The sequence below is a fragment of the Tachyglossus aculeatus genome, unplaced genomic scaffold, assembly GCF_015852505.1.
Source record: "Tachyglossus aculeatus isolate mTacAcu1 unplaced genomic scaffold, mTacAcu1.pri scaffold_122_arrow_ctg1, whole genome shotgun sequence".
Classification (NCBI taxonomy): Eukaryota; Metazoa; Chordata; class Mammalia; order Monotremata; family Tachyglossidae; genus Tachyglossus; species Tachyglossus aculeatus.
In genome coordinates this window covers 749,915-757,090 of record NW_024044851.1, presented here as the reverse complement: position 1 = coordinate 757,090, position 7,176 = coordinate 749,915, and positions in this window count along the sequence as shown.

The window sequence follows — 7,176 nt, the reverse complement described above, 5'->3', positions numbered from 1 at the left end:
GCATCAGTGAGAGGCATAGATAGACCAGATATCTCCCTTTAACAGCAGTGCCCTTGGTGACAACTGGCAGAAGCTGGCATAGCCAAAGACCAGCTCACCTGAATAGAAGGACATGGCATGAGTGGGAAAGTACCTTACGGGAAATAGTATATCCTAGTTAGCATTTAGTTTATTTAATGTATTTAGTTTCTCCTCCCTTGCTACCCAAAGCAGGAGAAAGCACATTCCCATGCTTCAGACCAAATTTGAAAAAACACAAACCATATCTATTTAGTGAGACAGAAAGACTTAGAGGAAAGAGGCCAAGATTGGGAATCAGTAGACCCAGGCTTTAGTGCCAGCTCTGCTACTTGTCTACTTCACGACCTTGAGTAAGTCACTTAAATTGTTTGTGCCTCAGTTAACTTATCTGTAAAATGGAATTAAAATGCCTGTTCTTCCTCCTCCTTAGATTGTGAGCCCCATGAGACAGACTGTGTCTCACCCAGTTAGTTTGTATACCAGTGGTTGAAGCGTATTAAGTGCTTAATAAATCCCAGTATTGTTATTACTATTATATAATAGAATAAACTCATTTGTAGTTATCAGAGTGGATAACTATTAGAGTTATATTGAAAGTCAGCTATCATTTGTTTTTCAGTTGACTGACTTTCAAGCATTTAGTTAGCAAAGCCAGCAGGAGCTACTCTGGTTTTTGTAAGAAGGTGGAAAAGATCCACTCTAGGCCTTTGCTAAGTCACTCTGAATAGTATACTCAATAATAGTTCACTAAATGGGTTAGGGCACAGCGATGCCCAGAACTGCTTGAAGTTATGGAGCTATTCTGTTCTGTGAACGCAGATGGTGTTCAGTCCTCCCAGCAATTGGCTCATGGTATAATAATAATTAGGGTATTTGTTAAGCACTTAGTATGGGTCAGACTCTGTACTAGGCACTGTACATTGTACGATGCTATGATATATGTTGTTGGGCCTAGAGTGGCACGGCAAAAAATCGTGGATGGGTCAATGCAAGCCATCACTACTTCTGCAAACCTAACTCAAGCACATATAATGCTGGTATCAGGAAATACATTTCCATTCTTATTCATTCATTCAATCGTATTCATTGAGCCCTTACTGTATGCAGAGCACTGTACTAAGTGCTTGGGAAAGTACAATAAAGAGTGACAATCCTGCCCACAATGAGCTAACAATCTAGAAGGGTGGTGACATACATTAGCCATTGGTGCTTGAGTAAGGATCACCTAAATGACAAGGGGCCAGATATAGTGTACTATTTTCATTGCTGAATAGTGATAGCATGCAAAAGATTCTCTTTCAAAGACACTCATGAATATGGTCTCCTTCTGCAAGATCAAAACTGTATTCTAAAACCAAGAACCAGATGCCTTATTATATACCTTTCCAAATCCTCTCCTCTGTTTAAGTTTCCCATAACAGTTAACACTGCTATGATCCCCCCTTTCACTGGCAATCTTGACTTTATCCTTCTCTTCTCCCTCTTTTTCAACCACCGTGCTCCGTTCATTACCAAATTTTGTCAGTTTTCCCCCATAACGCCTTCAGAATCCATTCTTTCCTTTCCTTGGAAAGCAGCATGATCCAGTGGATAGAGCAAGGGCCTGAAAGTCAGAGGACCTGGGATCTAATCTCAGCTCTGCCACTTGCCTGCTGTGTGATCTTTGGCAAATCACTTACCTTCTCTGTACCTCAATAACCTCATCTGTAAAATGGGGATAAGTTACCTGTTCTCCCTTCTTCTTAGACTCTGAGTCCCATGTGGGATAGACAAAAATTGAATTGTATTAAACTTAATGCTTAGCACAACGCTTGGCACATAGTAATCACTCAACACCACAAACAATATTATTATTTTTCCAGTCACACAACTACCATGCTCACCCATCCCCTGTCGTATCCTGGCTTGACTATTACAACAACCTCTTTGCTGATATCCCTCCTCCAGTTTCTTTGTTTTCCAGACTATATTTTACTCAGTTTCTCAGATTATCTTTCAAAATGGTGCGGTGATTGGGTCACACTCCCAAGAGCTTTACTATAGTGGTGTGCACACAGGAGATGTCCAGTAAACACTAATGATTGATTGTCTGTTGCATCACCAAATAGTTGGGTAGGATAAGTTGAACAGGCGTGGGTCAACTATTTATCCTTATGGTAGTGAGTCAATAATGAGATAATACATCTTCAGCTCTTAAAACACCATCCATTCCATCACTGAGCCATCTTAAAATTGACTTAGTAATTACTGAAACCCACTATTCATTCTTTCATTCAATCGTATTTATTGAGCAATTACTGTGTGCAGAGCACTGTACTAAGCTCTTGGGAAGTACAAGTTGGCAACATATAGAGATGTTCCCTACCCAACAACGGGCTCACAGTCTAGATGTACTGATGTAAAATACTCTTTTGAAGTTGCAGAAAATGGAACAGAATTCTTGGTGCTGCTCTCTGAACTCCTGAATTTGATGTGTTCTGAAAGTCATGTCTGCTGGTCCAGGGATTCTCTGGCTTCACTCTTGCCACCAACTTACAGATAGTATATTTCACCTAAATCCCCACTTTTCCCTTTCCCTTCATTTTTTCCTTCCTGCTTCAACATTTTTCTCTCCATTTCCCAATCTCTCTTTCCCAAACTTCCCTCCCTACCCATTTTCAGTTCCTCATACTCGCTTCTGGTTTTCCAGTTTTATTTCTTTTGCCATGTCGCAGTGTTCCTGCATCCTTGTGTTTCAGGAGGCTGTTGTCCTTTTAATGTTGACTTGCCCTGAATTTTGTTGCTAAGTAAATACTATTCTCACTGTGCACTTGTTGCTAAGTAAATACTATTCTCACTGTGCACTCCATTTTTAATTTCATACTCTTTTTCTCTTTTTTATTATGAGTTCATAGGCAGGGGTGTGTATCTGTAAGTTTGCATAAGTATGGAGGGACACTGGGCGTTTTGAAAGTAGAGGTGAGTTTCTCACTGAATATGTGAAAGAGGTCAGGTGTGTATTCACCCTGGAGCTCAGAGAAGGACATTTTCTTGTAGGACAAATGTCTAAGAGTTTGGCTGTATTGGAGACCAAATGATTCTTTAGACAATGCAGAAGGGAGGATTAAAGGGGAGAGGGCAGTCCTTCCCCTCTCTATCCAAGTAGGAACAATAATGGGAAATTGCTCAGATTCATATTTCCTGGAGGAAAGGAGAAATATCATTCCAGTAACCAGCAGAGTCTGTTTCTAGGTAAGGAAAAAAGTAGAGAATGAAACAGAATAAAGGAATCAAGGAGAAACCTGCACCACACTAATGAAGTCTTAAGGGGCTATGAAACTATTTGAAATCACTGAATGCTTTCTTTGCAGCTTAATGAGCTCATTAATATTAAAATCACTCCTAGAAACCTGGTCCCAGAAGTCTCTGAAGACCCTGCATTTAATCCTGTTGAACTATAGCATGGATCCTCTGAAAACGGGGACAGATTTGTATTGGGAAGGGAACTGGAGTGCTGAAAAAAAAGGGACCTCTCGCCCTACCAAGACGCTAGGCAGCAGGGGAAGAAAACGAAGAGTGGAGCTTCCTCTTTCTCAGTTCTGATTGATTCCCACAAGTGATAGCCAACCACTGGCCAGTTTAGAGTCATTGCAGCTTACCCTCTCTCCATAGGTCCTGGGGCAATACCCTAGTGAGACCTAGCACACATTTAGTGGTGAAAATCCCAGCATTCTAAGGTGGGTGTTTGGATTAAGAGAGTCTTTATCATCTTAAAATGACAGTCAAGTCTGGAGGAATTAGGTCAGAGAAGTTAAGAATGAGATGCCCCTCTAAAGAATGTATCAGGAACCAGAGATGGGTAGGAAATGCTTGCCAAATTATAGACTTAGGTGAGACAGAATGAAGGATATTCTGATGGTGGGGGTTTTAGTATGTTGAAATACATTAATAGGGGAGATGGTGGGATTTCCTCTTTACAGGGAAGACAAATCCTCTTCTGTCTGGAAAGGTTTATTTTTTATTTTTGTCTCAAATCTAAGGGATCTTCTAGATAACACAGTAAGTCCTTTTAAGCACTAGGATCCTCCAACTGCCTAAGATATATACTCAGAGTGGGCCATTAACAAGAAGTTGAAACTTTTTCAGTCATTCATTTCGTTTCTCGTGTCCTGTCACTCTGTTGATTTTCTGTTTGTCCTTAAATATGCAGAACTGAAAATGCAAAAATAAAAAAAAAACCAAAATACTGGAAAACGCTATTCTAGAAGCAGCGTTCCTCAGTGGAAAGAGCATGGGCTTGGAAATCAAAGGTCATGGGTTGTAATCCCGACTCCACCACTTGTCAGCTGTGTGACTTTGGGCAAGTCACTTAACTTCTCTGTGCCTCAGTTACCTCATCTGTGAAATGGGGATTAAGACTGTGAGCCCCATGTGGAACAACCTGATCAACTCCCCAGTGCTTAGAACACTGCTTCACATATAGTAAGTGCTTAACAAATACCATCATCATTATTATTATCATTACAAAATTATGTAGTAATAATAATGGTGGTATTTGTTAAATGCTTACTATATGCCAAGCACTTTTCTAAGTGTTGTGCACTGTTCTAATATGTTCATGAATCCTGATTTCATTATTTGGGAATCAAACTGGTGCCTTGGTGTGGTTTCTACTTACTGAATAAGTTTAATTTTACTTAATGGCATTTCTCTGTCTCCTGTGGAGGTTCATCTGGACCCATAAGAAAGCTTTTTACAGTTATTACAACTAGTATGACAACTATCATTTAGTTAGTACAATCAGATTGTCCAATCAAAAGCAGCAGAGTGAATCTTATGGGGATTTTAAGATTATGGAATAATATTGGTAAATTGAGGCTGTTGATCAGAGGCACGGTGCAACTTCTATTGCTAGCTCCTTCTAGGAGTTGCTGCAGCTAGTTCTCCTTTGGTAATGGGGAGAATCTAAAATGGCTTTGCCATTTTGGTTAGTAAAATGAATAAGTTGAAGTTGGGATCAGGTAGGATTCTGAATGTACTTGTGTTCCTTTCAGGTGTTGTCCTTTCAGGTGTTGTATTGGTTTCCTTATATCTGAACCTAGGCTTGAAACCCAGGAAAATTGTTTCGGCAATTCTCATTGCTTAGAAGTAAATCTACAATGTTGGGCCTTTCTATTATCTGACCCAACAGGTAATATGCGCTAATCAAATGGAGGGGGACACCACTCATCTTGGCATTTCAGAAGCTGCGAGGAGAAACAAAACTAGATATAAAGAAGATTAACAGAAAATATTTTGAAAGAAGACACCAAATTCCTCTTCCTGCTCTACCCAAAGCCTGGGGCAGAAATGAGAAGAGGCAATCACTCCTCAGTGACTGAGTTTCTTCTCTTAGGATTGTCTAAACTTCCTGAACTGCAGTTTCTATTATGTTATTCTTAATAATTTAAGTGATAATCCTAAAAGGAAATGTCCTCATTATTCTAGTCACCACAGTGGATCGTGTTCTTCAAACACCAATGTATTGTTTTCTAAGGAATTTGTCCTTTCTAAAAATTTGCTTAAATGCTGTCATAGTCCCTAGAATCCTTGTTATTCTCTCCAGTGAGAATAAGAGTATTTCCTTTGCTGCTTGCTTTGCCCAATTGTTCTTTCTTGTCTTGGGGCTAGTGAATGTTTTCTGTGGGTGCAGTGTCTTATGACCACTATCTAGCTATCAGTAACTCACAGTGCTACCCAATACTTATGAACCAACATGTGTTTAGCTACCTAGCTGGTGATTCCTGGAGCTTGGGACTGATGGTAGCAATAATAAAAACTGTATGGATATTTGATTTTCCCTTCTGCGGACCTAATGGTATCGATCATGTCTTCTGTGACACCCCTCCGGTATTAGGGCTGGTGTGTGCAGATATTTATCTGTTTGAGCTCTGTGAGCTGATGGGTACCATTTTCATCATTATGGTCCCATTCCTTCTCATTCTGCTCTCCTAGGTCCACATCATTTCCACCATCCTGAAGATGTCTTCTGCTGTAGGAAGGAACAAAGCCTTTTCTACTTGCTCCTCCCATCTCACTGTGGTCACTCCATTCTACGGTGCAGCTATTCTAACTTATTTGTGGGCCCCAAACTGGCTATTCAGCAGAAAGCTAGAAACTGCTGATGCACTCGTATATTCTCCTGATTCCCCTGTTGAACCCCCTGATCTACAGCCTACAGAACAGTGAGGTGAAAGAGGTTTTGGGGAGAACAGTATGCCAGAAGACTTGTCTTAGAGACTAAATGTTGAATCTACTTCATCAATGGAAATTCTGAGGTTAGCAGCTTCATATTGATTGAACGCAAAGAATATACATGGCATTAAGATTCTTAAATTAAACTCCCTTTCATAAGCAATGAAGTAACCCAGCGCTGTGGCTCCGTGGAAAGAGCACGGGCTAGGGAGTCAGAGGTCATGGGTTCGAATCACCACTCTGCCACTTAATGCTAATAATAATTATGGCATTTGTTAAGTGCTTACTATGTGCAAGGCACTGTTCTAAGCTCTGGGGGAGGATACAAGGTGATCAGGTTGTCCCACGTGGGGCTCATAGTCTTCATCCCTATTTTACAAATGAGGAAACTGAGGCTCCGAGAAGTTAAGTGACTTGCCCAAGGTCACGGAGCAGACATGTGGTGGAGCTAGGTTTTGAACCCATGACCTCTGACTCCAAAGCCCATGCTCTTTCCACTGAACCACGCTGCTTCACTTGTCAGCTGTGTGACCTTGGGCAAGCCACTTGATTTCTCTGTGCCTCAGTTACCTCATCTGTAAAATAGGGATTGAGGCTGTGAGCCCCACATGGGACAACTTGATCACCTTGTAGCCCCCAGTGCTTAGAACAGTGCTTTGAACATAGTAAGTGCTTAATAAATGCTATCATTATTATTCTTATTAAGTAACATTTTTTGTCTTCCCTTGGGTGTATTTATTTGTTAATATAATTGAAAATAGTCTTGCAGATAACATATTATTATATCCATGATCATACTGCCATTGGTGATTAAGCTTTGTTGAGAAATACAGTAATTATCAAATATCATTTAACAAATAATAAAACTAATAGTAACAGTTACATTTGTTAAGCACTTTCTATGTGCCAAACAGTGTTCTAAGCACTGGGATAGATACAAGG